The sequence below is a fragment of the Larus michahellis genome, chromosome 1 (genome assembly GCF_964199755.1).
Source record: "Larus michahellis chromosome 1, bLarMic1.1, whole genome shotgun sequence".
Taxonomy (NCBI): domain Eukaryota; kingdom Metazoa; phylum Chordata; class Aves; order Charadriiformes; family Laridae; genus Larus; species Larus michahellis.
This window is the reverse complement of record NC_133896.1, coordinates 98,754,398-98,774,659: the sequence shown is the minus strand read 5'-3', so window position 1 is coordinate 98,774,659 and position 20,262 is coordinate 98,754,398. Positions and strand designations below refer to the sequence as shown.

The following is a 20,262-nucleotide window of genomic DNA, read 5'->3' as shown; positions in this document are numbered from 1 at the left end:
CATAAATATCTTGAGACCTATTTACACTGATCATAGCATATATATTCAGATCTTAAAACACAGTCACAAAAGTCTAACACTAAGAGCAAATTCAGGATAGTGACGGGAGTTCCCAGATTCTATAAGCATCTTACACCTCCTTATCCAGTGACCAGTTTGGCCCTTTACTGCAAGAAGCAGTATATATATCATATCTCATCTCCACCCCCTTCACTACAAACTTGCTTATCTCAACTCTGTAAACTCAGGTTCTCATTAATTTGTCTGTCTGGTCCTCCCCAGATTCTGAATCAGGATGCCCTTCTAGCCACTCCCTTGGTTTCAAATCACTGTCCTCCCCTTCCTGTTGTATCTTTCTGGCTTTCTCCACTCACTAACATTCCAATACAATGCAGATTTTACTCCTGTATTATGGTAAATAATACAGGCCCAGATGCCTCATGCAGGGTTATGTGCAAATACAGAATTAGTGTATTCTAGATGGGTACAACTGTCTGTTTCACCTGCAGGAGCCAGTGTCTGGACACTGTGCCATCCAGTCTTCTGTGCCCTCAAAGCAATGAATGAGTTAAAATGAACAATGAATAATTTTACACAGAAACCACCAGGAATGCGTATTCCTACTGGTTTGTCTTTCTGGCTACATTTGCCTTTTGAGAATACCAGTTGGGAAAATTGTTTAGTATTCAGACACAGGGAACAATAAAACTGCTCTAAACTGAACTGCTATAATGTCAATGTGTAGATAGAACATGTTACAGCTGCATCAAGGAAAAGCTGGGTAGCTCAACACAACAGAAACTCAGGAGGATTGCGGAGCTTAGATCTAGTAGACATTTGGAACATAAAGGAAGTTCACTGCCTGAGTAAACAGACAACTTTAAGGATCAAGCTTCTTCATAGCTATCCCTTCTTAGAAAGGGAAACACCAGCCTTTCTGATAACTACTTTGCATTATTATCTCACTGCTGTAAAAATCCTTCCAAAAGATAAAGTGAGACCTAGTAGTATTATAACTGTAATGAATAATTCAGAGATTCGGACTCAAGAGAAACAAATACAGTAGAAAATCTTTACTTAAGTAAATATTTAAAGAAAAAACCAACAACAAATAAACCCAATGCTATTTCTCCTGTAAATGCCATCCAGCTTGCTTTTTCTCCCTCTCTCTCCGTCCCCAAAGAGCAAAAACCTACTCTACAATGCCTTCTGAAGGCTGTCTGCCTGCTATCCTCACTGCCCACCTACCGTAGGGAGCAGCTCCTCCCACCTGCACATAAAAGCCAAGTGCATGCTACCAGCAGCAGATCAGAGCACTTTCTCAGTCCTCCACTGTTTTGAGCCAGTGATCTTCTCTCCTTGGATCTTGTATACTCAAGGTAAGATTACTGCTACTTCAGGTTTCTGTTCTAACCAGCTATTGTGAGGAAGTCTTAATGCGAACTCTAGCACTGCCTTGCTGGGTGGTGCTGGCTTCCCCCCCCCCCCCTTTTTTTTTTCAGATGTAGTGTCATCTGACATTTAAGTTAGTAACAGTCTGTTGTTTTAGCAATGAAATAAAAACAGATCTTGCTGGAAAACACTGTGTGGCTGGGAAAAGGTCTTCGCTCCCTTTCTGATTGATTTTGAAAATATTAGTATACCCAGACCAATTCTAACAATTTATTATCCTTCTTAGTAGTTTCCCCCTCAGTCCAGTCAAAGTTATCAAAAAAAAATACACTCTAAAGCTTCCTTAAATTCCGTTTGATGAAAAAAAAAAAAAAAGCTTAGAGCTAATTTAAGGAAGGAACTGTTTTTAATTAGTCTTATTACTTACTAGCCAAATTGAGTCAATTTTGGGATTGAAGTGCATCTGCACAGGTTTCACTACCTTTAAAAAAAGTGTGATGGAACTTAAGCCCTCACAGAAGCACATTAATAAGGCTGATTGAATTCACTATCTGGTATCAAATATGCTTAAAGTACACATTCCACAAGCAAAGTTCTGTTTCTTGAAATAACAGACCTTGTGCCTTTATGAAATTTCTAGATGAGTTTGAATTACATTTTATCTACAGTTTGCCTACATAGGCATTTATAATGCTAGGGGAAGGAATAGTCAAGTGCCTCAGAGACAGCTACTGAACAGTTGAAACATTAAAAAGTAAGTGGTTCAAAACTATATTTGCATTCCCCTCTATTCATCTGTCCATCATCAGAGATGAATTTATTAGTGACTAGTACCAGTTTCTCATGTTGTGTGAGTCAGTGCACTTTTAACACGCAGTCACCTGTTTAATGAAATTCCATCATAGAAATCCTAATCCTAGAATGCCTCTCTCCAGTGCTCAGAGAGGAGGGAAAGCATGAACTACCAAAAGCAAGCAGTGAGGGCTGTCTGTTAATTGTTTGTTCGTACTCTATGTAATACATTCTGCAGTTAGAGAGTGGTATTTTCTTCTTAATAGCCAAACAATTGTCTTTCTAAATTGACTCTTTTTTGTTCTTTTCCCAAATAAAAAGTCTTTTCTAAAAAAAGAATTATGTCCACATATAAGTCTACTCACATTAGCTGCAACATTTTAAGCTATAGCACTGCGTAACAACAGCAAAGCTCTGTTCAAAGGGCCCTTTTCTGCATACTGTATCTAAGATTTTTTCTGTATTTTACATGTTATCTATTGTAACTAATGGGGAAAAGAAAACATTGCCTTCAGCTATTTGCCTGGAAGATTACATAAGTATCTTCTAAAAAAAATCAAAACCAAACCAAACCAAAAACCCCAAAAACCAAACAAATGGAACTATTCAAAAACAAAGTACAGTGCTTTCTATAGCAGGCTTACAGTAAAACTATTTTTGCATCCAGGTAATGCATATAAATTGCCCATAAAAGACACGAATACACCCCAGTGGTTTTCCTCATAACTGGCTTTCTATCTCTGAGCTACAAAATTTCATTCCTTAGTTAACATCTGATTTTTATAGCAAACCTCCCTTCCCTCTCCCAAAACACCCCTCTTGTAAAACACAGATATGTGATTTTAAGTGCAGTGCATACAGAATTTAGGTCTACAATCTGTCAGTAAAGCCTCATTGTTCACACAGAATTTTACTCTATCAGATAAATCAAAGTTTCTAACAGAGCAATTTTCAAGAAAAAAAAAGACAAAACATGCAAAAAAATGCATTTGCCATAGGAAATGTGCATATAGCAAAATACCTTTTATTAAAGCCTGCTGTGAAATGTAATGTTTTGGCATTTGAAAAATGGATTGCAGGACATATTAAGAAAACTCTATTCAAAGGAATGTGTCTAATTTAGATCAGAATCTCCTCTGAGCAATTTCTCTCTTAGGCCGAGTAGATAATTCAGCTTAGCATCACTTTGCAGCAGGGGATGAAGGGAAACTGCACCCAGCAGGTCTCCAAGAGAACTCAGATGTCTAGGAATGCATTTATTCACTTCTGTGCTGATCTGAAACTCCTTTTTATGAGATCAAAGCATACTGATATTAAGATAAAAATACTGTCATTTTAAAACAGTACTACCACCACAATAAATAAAAAAAAAAAAGGTGAATCAGTGGGAGAACAAGGAATTCAGATTATTTGAGTAATGACCATAACATTTTAAAATAACAAAATAAAGAGATGATATTAATTTTTCAGCTGCAGACCAGTTAAGTGTTAAGCAGGCATGCTCGGCCATTTCTCCTGAGGGTTGCGCTTAGTTTTTTTAGGTGTTCATTTAGGGCACTAATGCCCAATTACGCCACTAGTGTAACTCCTACTGCTGTCACAAGTGTTGAACTAGATACCTAGGATAAGCATATCACTGTCTGCTCAGCTATGCATAGGCCTGACACTACCACTGCTTGTTAGACATTCTGATCTTTATGAATTTATTTTCACCCGTCTGTGAGGCAGAGATACATTTTCCTCTGGCCATACTGATAGTAAACCTATGGACTGTTTTGTTTATGGTCATAGTGAAAATTCATGGTGGAGAGCCAGATTTAGTTCCCCTGGGTTCCCTTCCAGCACTTTAATCCCTTGCTTCATTTTCTATTCAGCCTTATAAAGTCCACCACTTTGCAGCTGATCTGTCTTTGCATGATTCTTTAGGGCTGAACAGCAGGGAGAATTCCAGTGACAAAACTTGAGAGCAGTAATTTACTCTTAACACTTTCAGACTTCCTCTGAAACCCTTTACAAACCCCTTAACAGGATTTGCAAATTGTTTTTGGAGGGGGTAAATAAATAAATAAATAACCAAATGACCACCTCTTTCTTACCCTCTGTGGTTCAAGGAGACCAACTCACTCTTGGCAGGATGAGCAAGCAGAGATTCACTACACCTGACTATAAAAATTCAATCTTGGTAGCTCAGTAGCAGTAAAGAGCTCAAAGAGAAGCACATGGTGCTTAAACAAAATTATTCACATGGATCTTGTATGGCACACAGAATATATTCTTTTTTTTTTCTACATTCACTATCATGTGCCACCTCTATAAACATACAGAATATAATCTCCTACCCATTAAAATAAACAAACAAACAAAAAACCAAAAAGCCCACCAGCTTTACCCTACCCCTTCAGTTTTTAACTCTAGAGCTAATTTATGAGGGTGCAGACTCCTAATTGCTGCGGTGGCCTTGCAACTATTGCGTTTAAAAAAACAAAAAAAATTAACACATTCCAATGCTCGATTTCTAGAATAATTGCTCTAGCAATGGAGGCCTTGTCTCTTTTAAATTGAAAATTACCACTAAGCATGCAGTGCTCCCAGATAAAATAGTGAATGTGTGAGAGGTAACTGGAGGACTAGCAGGAGTGATAAGGACTAGAAAAAGAACCGTTAATAGTTGTGTCACTACCCGCCATAGAAGGTAGGACAATTTTCATATGTCCATGAGCACATCTATGAGGCAGAATTTTCTGCCCACTTATTCTACGTCTTGCTAAATATCTCAGGAGAGGAAAGATTAAATTTTATCCTTGAAGCTTAAATACATCCATATATTTTCCCTTACTTTTTTGGCCTTCCAGTTATTCCAAGCTGTGGATTCTTTCCTTCTACAGGGAGATAATTTTAAATTTTCACTGGTGTCATATTTCTAAAAGAACACTGGTTCAAAGGAGTTATTGTAGTGAGGAACAAAAAAAGACAAAAACATTAGAGGTGGCTTGTTCTGTCTGATTAACAACAAATATCTGTATTTAACTGCTCAAAAGTTTCTTACTTTTGCCACTTACACTTTCTAGAGTTTTATGTAAATGATGTTGCCTTTTTGTGGCTTTCCCTCCAGAAAGTGAGATGTATTCTTTGTGCTAACAGAATTCTCCTTCAGCAAAACTTGTGGAGCTCTGTGTGTTTAAAAAGATAATGATGAGTCCTGGTTCTGAAGCCTTTTGTGGGTCTTGTGCAATAACTGTGCCTATTCTCTGTACACATCAGTAAACAATTGTGCTTGGTCTCCCTGTACTCCTGAAATGTTGGATGTGTTTCTGTAATTGTCTTGATGTGTAATGAATTTAATGTCTCATAATTGCACTGCAGGGGATTAATACCACTAAGCAGTCTAGGGACATCTTTTGATGATTAAAACTTCTTCGATGCAAGTCCGTATTTTATAGCAAAACCAAGATGAATGTAAGTCTGCTGCTTCTTGAATGGCAGGTGAAACTGTTGAGGGGTGACATGTAACGGACCCTTTTCAAAAGGGAGTGAGAATCAGTGCCCTCTCTTGGTTAGAAAAAAGATATATAAAGCAGCCCTATGAGAGTGTTTATCAGTTCCCTCTGCTGGCTACAAAGCCCACAGCCAGATGAGCAGCTGTGTTTGCGGAGGCGAAGGTCTTAAGTTCTATTCCCAATGCTGTGTGCATGTGGTAAACTGATGACTGTGGTGTCTGTGCACGTATGTGGACATCATTCTTTATAGGGTCTCATCAACAACTACACTGAGTTCAACATGAGGGCACTCAAAAATAATATGGAGTTCCTGGGAGGTAAGAAAATTTCCACTTAGGATCTGAGAAGCATGCTAGCAGCTATGCCATTCATAATACCATGCAGATAGAGCATCCTTTTGTTCCGCATCATATGCACACCTTGCTTTTTCCACCTCTTCAAGAAAGTGTGTGTGCATGTTCATTACACTCAGTTTAGAGACATCTGGCTAGTTATCACAAATATTCTTGGCAATTCCAAATTGTAACACTTCAGAATGTCAGCTTCTGAGAACTCCACATTTGCACAAAAGCAATAAATGGTACCAACGAGAACACTCCAGCCTAAAAAAAAATCCACAAACCAAAACAAAACAGACAAAGAACCTAACTAGTTCTTCTCCATTCTTGCAGGGAAAGGCCTATATAATCTGGTTATGTAACTGGAGAAACAGGTCACACAATTTATGCAGACACTCTGAAATAAAGTTGAGATGAAAAAAATACACTGCAAACTTAAGAAAGAGTTTCTATTTTAAATAAATATCCATAGCACTAAAAATCTGAACTCCTTTGTCAGGTATGCCAGCTCACTTGAATTCCCAGGAATCTTATCACAGCAATATATAGGAAATGCATAACCTATCCTATTAAAGGGAGAATGAGTCAAAACTAACAGCTTGACATACTAGATATCTAAAGGTATATTAAAAGCCAGATTTTTGAAACATCTGCAGCATATGTTTCCTGCTAACTAAAAAAGCAACCACTCTTTCCAGACCAACATACTGCTGCATTTTTCTCTCTGAAAGGAAAGTAACAAGTGTACAGTAGCACACTGTAGACTCACACAGGGAACTTCAGGCAAAGTATTTGAGCATTTTTGCAATTGAAAAATCCAGAGAGCAAAACAAGTTTCTAACAAAACGCAGTGTTATGATGTGAAACAACACCACATATATATAAAATACACTACAGTCCCTGAAATGGACATGCTTACATTGCGTCTCATTTACTAGACATAGGGACAGAATGGAAGATGGCACAGCCCCAGGACACTCAAACCAAATACAGTCAAGTTACCACTGAAGAAATCTAGCAGCAAGTCTGCTTGTGCCAGCACACGACTTACCTCTGTTCTGCCTTTCCATTCTTCCCACTGTGTGTGGAGCTCCAGTGAATGCAGAGTATCAGAACAAGGGTCTTGTATGTGTCTCAGAGACCAGAATTTCTCTTTCAACTTGCCTTTGAAAAAAAAAAAAGGGGGGGGGGAAAGAAAAAGGAAAAAGAAAGTGTTCAGCTATTTCCCAGTATTTCTTTGTAAATGAATTAGGTGATTTAGTCCAACTCTCAGTTGATGGACAGTCATATAAAACACACAACTGGGATTCTTGTTGGCAAATCTCAGCAAAAAGTCAAGAGGTAGTTACTTTAGGTCAAAGTTGAGCAATAAAAGCAGGCTTGTGAGGAAGGTTTATGTTGCCAGCATGAATATATCTGTCACCTGCACTTTATAGATAAAAAGCAAATAAGTGACGAGTAGTCAAGCAAGTACATCCCACAAGCACTAGCATTCACACAAAACGTATTTTAGAAAATGAAGGAAAAAAGACAACACTCAGTACTTATTTCCTTTCAGTCAGTGGCTTGAATTGAATTTACCATAGTAGCACATCACATTGTTCGCTGCAGAAAAATGCAAAGCTTAGGCCTTTAGGAGTAAGTCTCTTGTGCTTTACTGGTTCCAAAAATGTCAGTGCTTGTCAAAGTGTTTTTGAAATAAAACCAAAACCATGTTAATAAAATGAACTTTCCAAGACAATGCTGGCCAAAACTGATTCTTAGATTTCTTTTCAGTAATAAACTGCCTCTGTGGTTGCTGAGCTGATAGGGAGGAGGATTTAAAGGGCCAAAGCCAAGTTCTGGTTAACTCAGAGGGTAAAAAAAGACCTCTCAAACAGAGTACAATCCCTCCAATGAATGGAAAGATTTTTGCTGGGGGCGGGCACAGCTTAGCAAAATCCAGCTGTGCTTTCAAAAATGGCAGTAATCATTATTAGGCTCCTTTTGAATGTATTCCGAGACTGGAATACTGTTGTGGGTACAATTTGTGATGTGCTGCTATAGATTACTGGACAAGAGTCAGTAGTTGTGTAATGCAGAATTTACAGGCTGAATATCAGTTCACAAGAGCTACCCTGCCTATTTATTAAGTAGTAATTCCCTACATGAATTAACAAGGCAACAACTGGAAGAATTCTGTCCCATCCTATCCCAGCCTTCTGGATGAATAGCTCCAAAAATATGCTCCAGTGAAGGATGAAGGCATTCATGATGAACCAAGTTCCTGCTGTGCACACAAGTCGTGTGCAAGTCTGGGCAGTGAGATCTCCGAACTAGTTGTTTTGCTGTATGTGCACATAGGTGCAGATGCTTCTGTCCTCCACAGAAGAAAACGGTGCTGTAGTTGGATGTTCTGTGCCTGTTACAGGAATTCCCACTATCCTCCAGTTCTACCCAGCATAGCTCAGTTTAGAATGTCTGTGCAGAACATACAGTCCAAGTTGCTGCTGGAATGGTGTTTTCTTAGTTCTTATGCTCAGGAACTCCTACAGACTCTTAGTATCTTTTGGGGATCTGGGCATAACACATTACGTCAGGAAACATGGAAAACATTTTAGGATTGTTCCCTAAGCTTGCATTACTAGCCTCAGCTAAAAATATTGTTCGTACTCTTCAGGAAATAAAGAAAACTGTATGTTTAACATCCAAGCCTGATACTTGATTAAAGATTCATTTGCAGCAGTAATTTTTTTTATTGTTTTACTGCTACACAATTATCAAATGGCTTTTAAGTTTTAGTTTAAAGGAAATCCACTTGGCTCAGCTGTCTTTTATGTCACCTTCATTGCATTTTGGTTTTAGATTGCTCTTAAGCTACTACCTGTAAATACTCAGTATCTAAAATCCAAGCTACCGATTAGTTTTGGCAGGTGATTTTTATGGTGTATCTCTGTTCCACAGTCAGGGCAAGATAGTTCTTAGATTCAAATTTCAAGCACAAAAACTGCCTTTCACTGAGTTCAGAATTCACTTGCAATGAATATTTTATATTATTCTTTTGAAGCACCCTATTTTCAACATCACATCTATCACTCCTATGCTGAATGCTCTCAAGAACTCAATACAAAAAGTCTACAAAACACAAGCAAAACAAATTCAATTTGTGGCTGCTCAGAGACATTTTCTCTGTTCCACGTGCTTTCAACTTTCTACTAACTGCTCATCTCATGAAAACAAGTATTTCAAAAGTAAGTGAAGGGAAACCGATTATATTTTCAGTGCTCCATTCACGAGGTGTATTTTGAGAGCCAGCATTTTAGCTTGATGGACACTCACAACCTACAGCCTTATCCTTCAAAATAGCCACCACATCCACAAGACTGGGAGCTGCTCCCTCGACTCCCACCAAGGCTGAAGCTAACTGAAGAAGCAGCTTGGCCCTTTATGGGGACACTCAGCACCACAGACCTCAGCTCAGGGTGCAGCAGCCATTCCTTCCCGGCTTCTCCCCCGCTGCTGACAAAGATGATGATGAGAAGTATTTTTGCTTGCTTAACTGCTTATAAGTCTTTCAGACTTCAGGAAAACATGAAATGTTGCACCTGATGCCCAAAAGCTGCCGAGATAGATAGCAGGGGTTTGTGTCAGTGGATTCAGTTCAGTGACAATTTAGTTGTAACAAACATAGAATGGTTTAGGTTGGAAAGGGCCTTAAAGATCACCTAGTTCCAACCCCCCTGCCATGGGCAGGGACACCTCCCACTAGACCAGGCTGCTCAAAGCCCCATCCAGCCTGGCCTTTTTGTATTCTACTTTACAAAAAAAACAAAAAAACAACCCCACACAAACAACAAAAACCCTATTTTTGTTTAAAACACTGGTAACAGAAGTAGCCATTACGCACCTGCGTCTGGCAAAGCCCACACCAGGTTAAATTGCTGAAGGGGCCGCACCGCAACCCCTCAGCTGTGGGGAACCCTCAGGCCACGCCGTCGTCACTGTAGCCTTGGAGGAAGGTGCCCTCGAAGCCCCAAAGGAAGGTTCCCTCACACCCATGAAGGAAGGCGCCATTGCCTGTCAGGGTGGTGACAGCTCGTCCTGGTTAGGCTGCGGGTAGGGCCAGGGCCAGCTGCCATTAGGGCCCCCTCCATCAGTCAGACCAGGCCCCTCACAGGGGATTTAACACCTCCCGCCTCCTGTTGTGGGCTCTGTGGTTCAGGCCCGCTCTAACGTGAACGCCATTTCTGCACATAGGCAGTCAGAAAATTGATTTAAAGCCTCGTACCTCCCATTCCCAAAGGAGAGGCAAGGGTTGAGGAGAGCAGAAACTCCCCGGCAGCCCAGTCAGCTGAGGAGCATTTATGGAAACACAATGCGTTTGAGGTTTCTTGGGTTTCGGAGATACAGCCTGGGGGCTTCGCTTCTGCGTGCCAGCCCTCGGTGCCCCTTTGAGAAGGATCTGGGTAGCATTAGCTCGCACAGATGCGGACAGTGCTGGAAGGCCAAAAATGAGGGGGGTGGAGCCGGGGGGGACTGCACTCTCAGCTGGAAAGAAAATGTCGCATCCTGTGAGGGAAGGCTGCTCGGAAAGAGAAGGAAGGCTGCTCCAGCACGCGCCGCAGGAGGCTCAGAACCTTTCAGATTTCCCCATCTGGAGGCAAAATTGAGGCCACTGTTAAGTTTAAAAAAAAAACAAAACAAAAACAAACAAAAAAATGTCCATTTTGAAATTAAGGTTCTTTGGTCTTAAAACCAGAACACTCCACCTGCAAAAAGTACTACTGTATGTGAGTATCTAGTATAAGGAAAGTAACCAGTCTTGTAAAGTTGAAATTCTAAAACCCCAAAACTCCCCCCAAAACACCAAAATCTTTGGTGGGATGTGAGGAAAGAAATCCCATGGGAGGAAAAAAAATGATAAAACTACTGTACTCAACAGACTGGGAGTTCAGAAGGCGAACAGCTGAACGGAACAGCTTTATCATTTCTTTCCAATGTATTCTCCCCACACCGCTTTGTTTAGCACAAAGGTTTTTTAGGGTGAGTCTTTTTGATCTGTTTGTTACATGCTCTAGCATGGCGGAGCCCTGACTCATGATCAAGGATTTAAGACAAACAAAGAGCAGCAGCTCCTCATGAACCTGAAGGGTTGCAAATTGTACGTAGAGCAAAGCTGACTCCTGGGCTCCTACTCCAGTCCCTTTAACACACTCTTACTTACACAGATCATTGGTATGTCTGGAAAGATATTATACTACAAACGCTTCACCTCCCTCTCCTGGCTGCAGAAGCATCCAAGAACATCACATACAGTAGATTAATGAATTTATCCTTACAAGCACCCTGGCAACATCACTCTCATTTTAGAGGAAATTGAGGCATAGAGAAAGTCGCTGGTGTAGCATTTCAAGAGGTTGTTCCTGTCCACATTCTCAAGTGTCTTCCCATCACGATGGGGGCTAGTTGGAGAGCTTGGTTCCCATCCGGGCACCTCAATGAGAACCAGATTTTCGTAAGCGCTCAGCACCCAGTAGCTCTCGCAATGACACTCGCAGCCAAATTTTCTGAAAAGTTCCTTTGATCATGTGGCTGCTGCCTCAGTGGAAGCAGAGCGCTTTTGAAAAATCTGATCCTGTTTGTGGGTGCTGAGCACTTTTCAAAATTCTTACTTAAGTGACCTGGCCAAGGATGCAGACTAAAATCTGAGCAGAACCCACTTTGCCTAATCCCTAGGCCAGTGATTTAACCACAGGCGTATCCTTCCATCTTCGGCAAAGAAAGAATAGACACTAGTTGGGGCAGGAATCAAAATGCCAAATAACTGCCAGTACCCGCGCCTGCCAAGAAAAATGCCCAGATACTTGTGGGCAAACCAGACAGCCACACTCTGGTACTTTCCTGAGAAAGGATTATTTCTAGTAGCGTTGCCAGAGTCTGGCAACCTGGATTATGCTCTTTCCAGATGTACCTGTTTCTTTCTGGGCCAAAACTCTTGTGAACATGCCCTCACACAGGCACACCCTCCCCACTCTTCAGGAGAAAAACAGCAGCTATCCAAACACTGTACTGTCTCCATTATCCTTAGAGAGCCAGGCACGCTTGGGCAAGACAACACAATTTTGTGTAATGATTAAGAAGCAGTGGTCGCGTCAGTGAAGATTCTTGCTTTCATTGAATATTTCATTCATTTCTGAACATAAGCAACCACTTAGCTGCAGTTGTGCTAGATGCAGAGGAGGAAACACATGCTATTCTTGGCCGGACTTTACCTCTGTGGGAAGCAGCAGTCTCTGTAGGCTGCATGATTAGCTACATTAGAGATTGTCCTGAAGCTCAGGCAAGGATCTGCCTCCAGATTCTGAGTATCCCAAAGTGTGAATCTGTGCAAAACCCCCCAAACCCAGCCTGGATCCTGTATTCTATGCTCTGTTTGTGTGAGGTCCGTTTCCAAATGACAGTTTCCAAAGCCATGAGCTCAAGGCTAGCTTAGAAATTCCTCTTCAAGCTGATCATATCCATTCAGCTGCCACTCAAGATGCTGCTATCTGTGTCGCTTAGCATCAACTTGTTAGACTGTCTATCATAGGACTCCATCCCAGAGTCGAGCTTTAAGTGCTTTCCATCTCACCTCTGTCCCCAGCTTTCAGACCACCTCCTGAGTCAATATCTGACCAGTCTGGTAATAGAAAGATAAGGCACCCAGTCACTAGTGTGTTTTAAGGGAGCACAGACATCATATAACTAATGAATGAAAATGTTTACAGAAAAATAGTTTTGTAAAACAGCTCAGACTAAGCTGTTGCTGAGGGTTGAGCTCAAGCTATATAAGCCAAAAAATGCAGCTGTATCGTTTCTAGCTACAGCTAGAAACAGCTAAGTGTACTGGAAAAACCTTTGGGCGGGGGGGGGGGGAGCTGAAACAACTCTCCTAACAGAGGATTACACCTAAAAACAAGTGTGAACATGTGTTTTCTGTTCTCTTGGGTCTATACCTGCAATAACACAGTGAAAGTGATGGCTGTGGTTTGTGCTTTAATTGTTGAATGACAGTGCTTTCACTTGATTCTGACATCTGCTGCAGTAATTATTGTAATAACAACTCCAGTCAGAAGCTGGACTTTGGAGCAATATCCCAGTCAATATTACAGCCTCAGCTTTACAAACAGAAAAGCTGAGGCAGAAGGGGATGAGCTCATGCAGCTTGTTTATGCAGACAGTTAATTACACATGTTTTAACGTACCTCATGACCAAAAACTTTATAGGGAATATCACTGGAGAAACCTGCATTATGGTTAGTAATTTTTGTGGGCCTTCATGTATTTGTTAGCAGATTTGTAACTACAACTTTCCACTTCTTCCATCTTGCAGATATATTTTTTTTTTAATTCTCTTGTCATGTCCTTGGAAGAAGCCAAGGCATTTCTGTGGAAAGCTGGGGTCCGTTGAGGGCCCAGGTGAAGAAGTCTGACTTAGGCGTCACCTCCTCTGAACTCGAAAACTAGCAACAGTTCAAATAAGGTCATAGTTTGGAGAGTAGCAAGGTGATCAGGACACAGCCTGCTGGTAAAGGACTAGAAGATGTGACACTGGAGCAGGGGTACCAGAAAGGGCCCACAGAAAAGGCTGGCAGGCTTGACAGTCCACCCTGATGTGACTGCAGCAGAGCAGATGGTCGTTCCAGCGCTGGCAGGACAGGCTGCAGGGTGCTGACCATTAACAGAGGTTGATGTGCAGAAGATCAACTCTTCTGCGCAACTGGCTTAATCCAGAGGTCTTCTGTTGTGGGGCTGCTGCTTTTTCCTTCTAGGCCTAGACACCCTGGAACTAACTTTCCCACCTGGTCTTAAGTATAGTTTGGGGCTTGTGTCTTTAATATTAACAAAGGTAGCACAGAGGCTTAAAGGTGGGATACTCAACTTCCAGGTAATCAATCTCATTATGAAATACTGTTACTCTGGGAAGGTTATGTTTCTTTCTAGAAATGCACTCCAGGAAATGGGAGGTGTTTCCTTTTACAACTAATGTGTGTGTTTCCCCCAAAGAGCTGTACTTTTGAATTGACATTTTCTGAAAAGAAGTTTTGATGAGAAATTCCTGCTTATTTCTTTGGGAAATAATTGGAACCACTTACTAAGTATAATCCCTTAAAAGTGGAGGAAAAAAAAAAATCCACTTTCAGGAGGGGACAGTCAGCATTTCCCAAATCATTCTTCTCTTTGTGCCCATGAAAATGGTCACTTGAAATCACTGCCTACTGTCTTATAAGAACTTGGGTCTCATTGTTAACCCAGATAAGTGTTAGAGAAAACTGTACTTCTGGAAACTACACAATTCAGTGTCCCTAAGCAAAGAAGTTTTCCAGCCTTTAGAGATTCACCCATGACAAAGCAAAACACCTGCCAAGATGACTGAATTTACACAGCTAAATAAATCACTTTTTAAGTGTTTAAATGTCACTGTGAGAGTGAAAAGATGAAATGTGCTGTATATCATCTCTACAAAACCAGAAGTAGTTATATTATAAATAAACAGAGTTTGCTTGGTATTAGGGACATAGGAAATTCCATTCAAGAACAGACAAATGGCACATCTTGTCTGGTATCCTGCATCTGGCACAGGCCTATAACAGATGCTTAAAATACTTGGCTCTCTTGGTCCCACAGTCTCCCCCTGTTCCACCTACCACCAATGTTATAAATCACGCAGTTTTCCTAACCTCTGGTGAGAGTCTCTTTCCTGCTCACTTGTATAATGTGGGAGGTGGAAGCACAGGCCAGGGGAATACGTATTTGCCGTATGTGATACTTATTACGGTGGCCTGTACCGAATTTGGCTGAACTGTGGTTCTGACTGTTTCAGAACACATATAGTATTACTGCCTGTATTGCCTCTGTAGCCAAACGAAACAGCACAGAGGTGAGGACTATGCTTGGCTCCAGAGAAAGGGGGAAGCAGACACCTTCTCACCCTCATATGCACATATGGGTACCTACCAGCAAGTGTACCTACCACTGGCCTATTATTAATCAACTGCCTTCTTTCTGTCAAGGCACTGCCCCCAAATTGCTCCCTACTACTCAATGACGTATATATCCTGGTGTGGCTTTCTTAGTAACTTTTATAGTTTAATGCATGATGACTGAAAACTATGTGAGTTTATTCTCCATCAAGCAGAGTTCACTTTTGTCCGTATTCCAGAGGTTATCAAAACATGGTTCATCTACCCAGCAGTTCACATAATGCAGGTCCCCCTCTTTAGTTGCCTGGTGCTTCTAGCCATTGTCACTAGCATGACATGCCTACACCTGACAAAACTGACTGTGCTGCTCTCCCTTAGAAATGTACTTCCCACAGACCATGACCTTTTATTTTCTACAATCTCATTCATAACCGACATTAAATTCAATGGCACAATTGGTTAAGGGCCTCTAAAACAGACAAATGAAAAATCCAAACCTTTCAATTTGAAAAGTTAAGTTTAAAAATCCCTTTATATTAATTACATTACAGCCTCTTTGTGTTCCCCTGTGAAATACAACAGGATTTTAAACAGGCTAAAGACAACTTATGACTACAGGTAACTACCAGTAAGGCCCTTTCACATGTCATCTTGCAGAAAGAGAAAGCGGGGCAGCTGTAGAAATTATGACATCTGTAAGCTATATTTTAAAAAATTGAATTTGAAGGAAAAAAAAATTAAGTATCTCTCAGTTTGAGCATATTGTCTCTACAGTTTCTGAACACTGCTCTTAGAGAATGACCTAATAAATCTTTACATATTAATAAGGAAAAACTGAATCCTGATGGTGTGCCTAGGCTGGTGGATATATTTTCAGATGTCAGCTTTCTCCATGCTCAAGGATTTTCTGATTTTGGTTTCATCCTAATGAATATAACATTCAGGGTCAAAGGTCCAAATCTAGAGCAGACCTTTGAACTAGCTACCCCAAACTTGTATCCACAAAGAACAAGACTTTGCAGTAGCAATCTGCTTGAGAGAATGGACACATTAGAACTACTATGATACCTAGTGGAAGTTTGCATCCTTTAACATATTCCAAATCGACCATACATTCAGGGACTGCCAGGCTCAATATTATCAGGAGCTCTGTGACTTTCTGCACTTCTCTCCTGTTGTACAAGAGGAATGACTTTTGGAATATCCATCTTATTTCAGTCAGGAACAGAAGTAGAGGTTTTTCAAGGCAGACAAATGAGTCAGCCACTTGTTCCAAATAAATGGAAATGGCGTTCCAAGTTTCCTAGACAGCTTTAAAAACTACATAGAGCAATTCAGCTGTTTAATATATTGTATTCTACACCTCACATTTAAGAGGACACAAAAATCACATGGTTTTCATTCCAGATATAAGTTGTTTTACTCACAGCAATCCTTCTCATTTTGTCTCTGTCCTCCATACACATGCTACTTATCTTGCTTGTGACATTCCCAAGAAGCAAAGTGGCACTCTTCAGAGTAAAGAGCAGCAGTTGAGGTTCCCAGACTGCCACGTGTATCCTAAATAATGCTGAACGAAATGTCTTAATGTCTGTGATTGCATTTGCCCATTTGTTTAATGAGGATGCTAATGTTTTGCTTTCTGAGAAGGAATGTTGTAAACCTTAATTAATGTATCAGTGACAGAGAGGCATGAGTTACAACTTCAACGGTACAGTAAAACAGAACATCTATGTGGATAAATAATTATAAGGCGATATATAAAACTGTAAAAATAATTTCTTTACTGCAAACCTCCCCTTAACAAGAAACATAACTCCTTCCTCCCTCAAGAAAGCTGAATACACTGACTTATGTCTTTGTTTAAGTGTCATGGTAAATTTGTTCTTTTATAATGTGTAGTAGTTTAGCTTTGAACTTTTGATTTTTCGGGAAAGGCAGAGCGGAAAAATGTTTTCATGGGAGAGAAGTGCACATTCCAGAGCTGACGACCGTTACTTATTTTGGGTGGGGGGGAGGGGGGAACTACTTAGGTTTTAGGCTTTGGTTGATGCAATTTGTTGTTTTCTGGTATTTTGTGATAAACGCAAGAGTTTACATTGTACAGTGAAATATTTCAGTTTTCTCTTTAATTTTTCCAGCTTTTGCTTGTTCAAAACTCTGAACAAGCTTGAAACTGATGCCATTGAGGAGAGAAAAATTAGCTTTGTATGAATAGAAATAACGATCCTCTGTAATATACAAAGTAGTCCAAAGAGAAAATAAATCACAGTTTACTGTGAATTATAGAGCTACACACAAGCGTATTGTGGGAATGCAGGCAATATTACTCATAAAAATAAAACAAACCAAAATGTCAGCCCTTCATGGTGTCTTTGTAACCTGAGCAACAGTTTTAAACACAGTTTTCCTGTGCTGTTTCATGTTTATTTAATGTATTAACATTTGATTACGTCAAAAAAATATTAAAATAGGAAAATAAAATAAACGTTATGTGGCGTATTTATTCAAGTAAAGTAAAAAATATTTCTCTGCTGTCCTGCATGTTTTGAAGAGTATTAACATGCATGCTTTTCTTCCCTTCTCTTTCTAGAAAGAGAAGAAAACGCAGATTGTCAGAATCCTTCAGATTTGATACTCAGCACTGCTATGATCTCTTCGTTACTGGATGTTGAGTCTGGATATCAGAACCGGTATAGTGAAGTACTCTCCTATTAAACTGAGGTAATTTTCTTCCTAACAATTTAATTGTTTAAAGCATTAGAAAAGATGCCCTCCCTCTTCCCTGCCAATAAAAACATTTCTGTGAAGAAAATTATACTGCACAATACAGCATCAGTTGACGTGAAAGCCATGAGAACTGATGCTTTTGCTAACAGGCAGGGAGATTCAGGCCCCATTTTTTAAATATAAATTTATCAAAAATGCATTATTTAAGATGGCCACGCTGAATTGGGTTTGGAAAGCAATTGCAAGTGTCAGCAGCTCCTTTCCCTTCATTGAGGGAGTAGTGACATGATACATGCAACATCCTGGATTCACGGGCTGTTAAAAGACTACTGTACAACCATTATGGATATGTCAGAGACTGCATTCTTTGCTGCACTGGCATTAAGAGCTAAAGTTGTTGAGGACAGAGAGTATAATTAATGAAAAAGTCTAATGCTGAAACAATGCAATTAACAAGTCTTTCAAAGTTTCATTTACTGGGGAAAATTATTGCCATTGAAAAGGATCTATCTTGTCAAAAATCTTCATAGACAAAGGCTAGAAACTACATGAAAATGCCAGCCCCAAGCCAAAGATGGGGAGAGTTCTCCATTCGCAAAGCCAGAAGATGTCAGGGTATTATTCTGAGAGAGGAAGGCTTTGCCGAGGACATTGACTGCCTTTCAGACACACATTAAGATAAGTTTCTACTTAGAACAGAACTGCACACAGTGTAAGCCTGAGGTAGTTACAGTACAGTTAGAGTTATAGGAACGTGCTATTTAGGATGCAGATGGGAAGACAGTCAGCTGCAGAACTGTATTCAAAAAAGCAGGTGTCTCTGAGGCTGGCCGCTGTCTCATAAGGATATGGAGAAGCAGTTAACTTCAGAACTGAGTTACATAGAAAACATTTTCAGAAAGTTTTCTACCCTCCCACAGCTTTAATGTATCCCATTCTTTCCTGGTATATCGATAATCAAGATACTGTCAGTTTTCTTTCCACTGCCCTAATGGGATTGCACACCTTTCACAACATATTAATATGAATCTTAAAGAAGCTGCAGTTTTACTTTATAGCTTCCCTTCTTGCTAATTAAAAAAAAAAAAGCTTCTACAAATACAGACCAATACAGCTGAATCAGAAAAAACACAGTTAATATAAAGAATTACTTGCTTTTGATAAGATTAAGTGGGTTATCATATAATCACCACTACAGACAAGAGGAAAAGAAAAAAAAAAAAAAACCAAAAACCAGAAATAAGTGCAAAGGAAGACCGGCTAGAGGATAGATATGTTCTTATTAGTATACCTAACAAAGCTGCCTCAGGCTCTAAATTTGCTTTCAAAGTAAAGGAATTTTGTTACAAGACAGTAACCAAGGTGGCACATAATTCTTTGAAGTCATTTAAAGCCTGCTTGTTAAACAAACATTACTCTGATTTTTTCAATTTTTTTTTTCCAAGGATTTCATAATATTTCCGGTATACTTTCAGAAATTTTTCTCCTATCTGCCTCCTAAACTATCATTTTGAACCACTGAGAAATTGTTTGCTTAAAACCAGAACTCTGTTTTCAATAGCTTTCTGTTACTAATATTCCTTAAGTTACGTTTCAGCTTCCAATCAAGGTTTGCTGCAACAGCTTCTCTTTTGATGCCAGTCCACTGTACGGTACCTTGGATCTCAGCTAGAATGCACAGTATGTCATGTGAACAGTAAAAAACAATATAGCTCAACTTTCCCAAAGTAGGTTGAATCAGGAGTTTTGAGGATAATCAAAACCATATTTTTACTAGCAAGCAGAGCCAGCAAGTCATTGAAGCTATATAAATATATTCATACCCACATTGCACTTCATTATAAAAAGAATCTCGCACCCAGGAACACAAAAATTCTTTCTATGGAATACTGAATAATTGTGGAACAAATAAATGGAAGAATACACTGATCTTTACATGAGAAGTGCATCATAAAAGGGAACCTAGTAAAACAAGCTGAATCTTCAGACTTTTATAAACTTTTGACGACTTTCTTAGCAGACGTTAGAAAACATGAAGGACATTATTAGAAAACTTGAAGGACTTTGTAAAGAGCAGTATTATTTACAGGAGAAGCATTTATTGCTTTTATTCTTTAAGTGAAACTTATGTATGATTTCATATACGAATACATTCAAGTGGATATATGCTTTTAGCAAAGTCTGCTGCTAAATATTTTGAACCAACTTATAGTCTTCAGTATGCCAATAGATAGTTCCCAGTCAATTTGATATGTCAGCAAGTTATTCTACAATAATAGTATATTTCTTATAGATGTTATTTATGTACATGTGTCTTTACAGGACTTGTGTCTAGACCCAATCTGGATTTAGACTGCTGTCACTGACAGCAGAATATAAAATCTTTGTATATTTCCTGTCTTCAAGCTATTTTTTTATTGTTTTTTTTTTGTTGGTTTGGTTTGGTTTGTGTGGGTTTTTTTTAATACTGGCTTTCTTTTCATTCCTAACTACAAAGGCCATTTTATCAATATAAGTGGAAGTTATCTGAACAGCAGCCAGCAGAACACAGAGTCAATAGCAATGATTCAT

General features: G+C 39.7%; 1 protein-coding gene across 2 annotated transcripts in view; it reads left to right on the top strand.

The window, feature by feature from the left end:
* Window positions 1-1,282: 1,282 nt before the first annotated feature.
* The window catches only part of COL8A1 (collagen type VIII alpha 1 chain), a 94,850-nt gene continuing 75,870 nt past the window's right edge, over window positions 1,283-20,262 (top strand). For both annotated transcript variants that reach the window (XM_074595444.1, XM_074595434.1), the window contains exons 1-2: window positions 1,283-1,379; window positions 17,555-17,685. The gene's annotated coding sequence lies outside the window, so the exon portion shown is untranslated. The remainder of the gene's footprint in view (window positions 1,380-17,554; window positions 17,686-20,262) is intronic.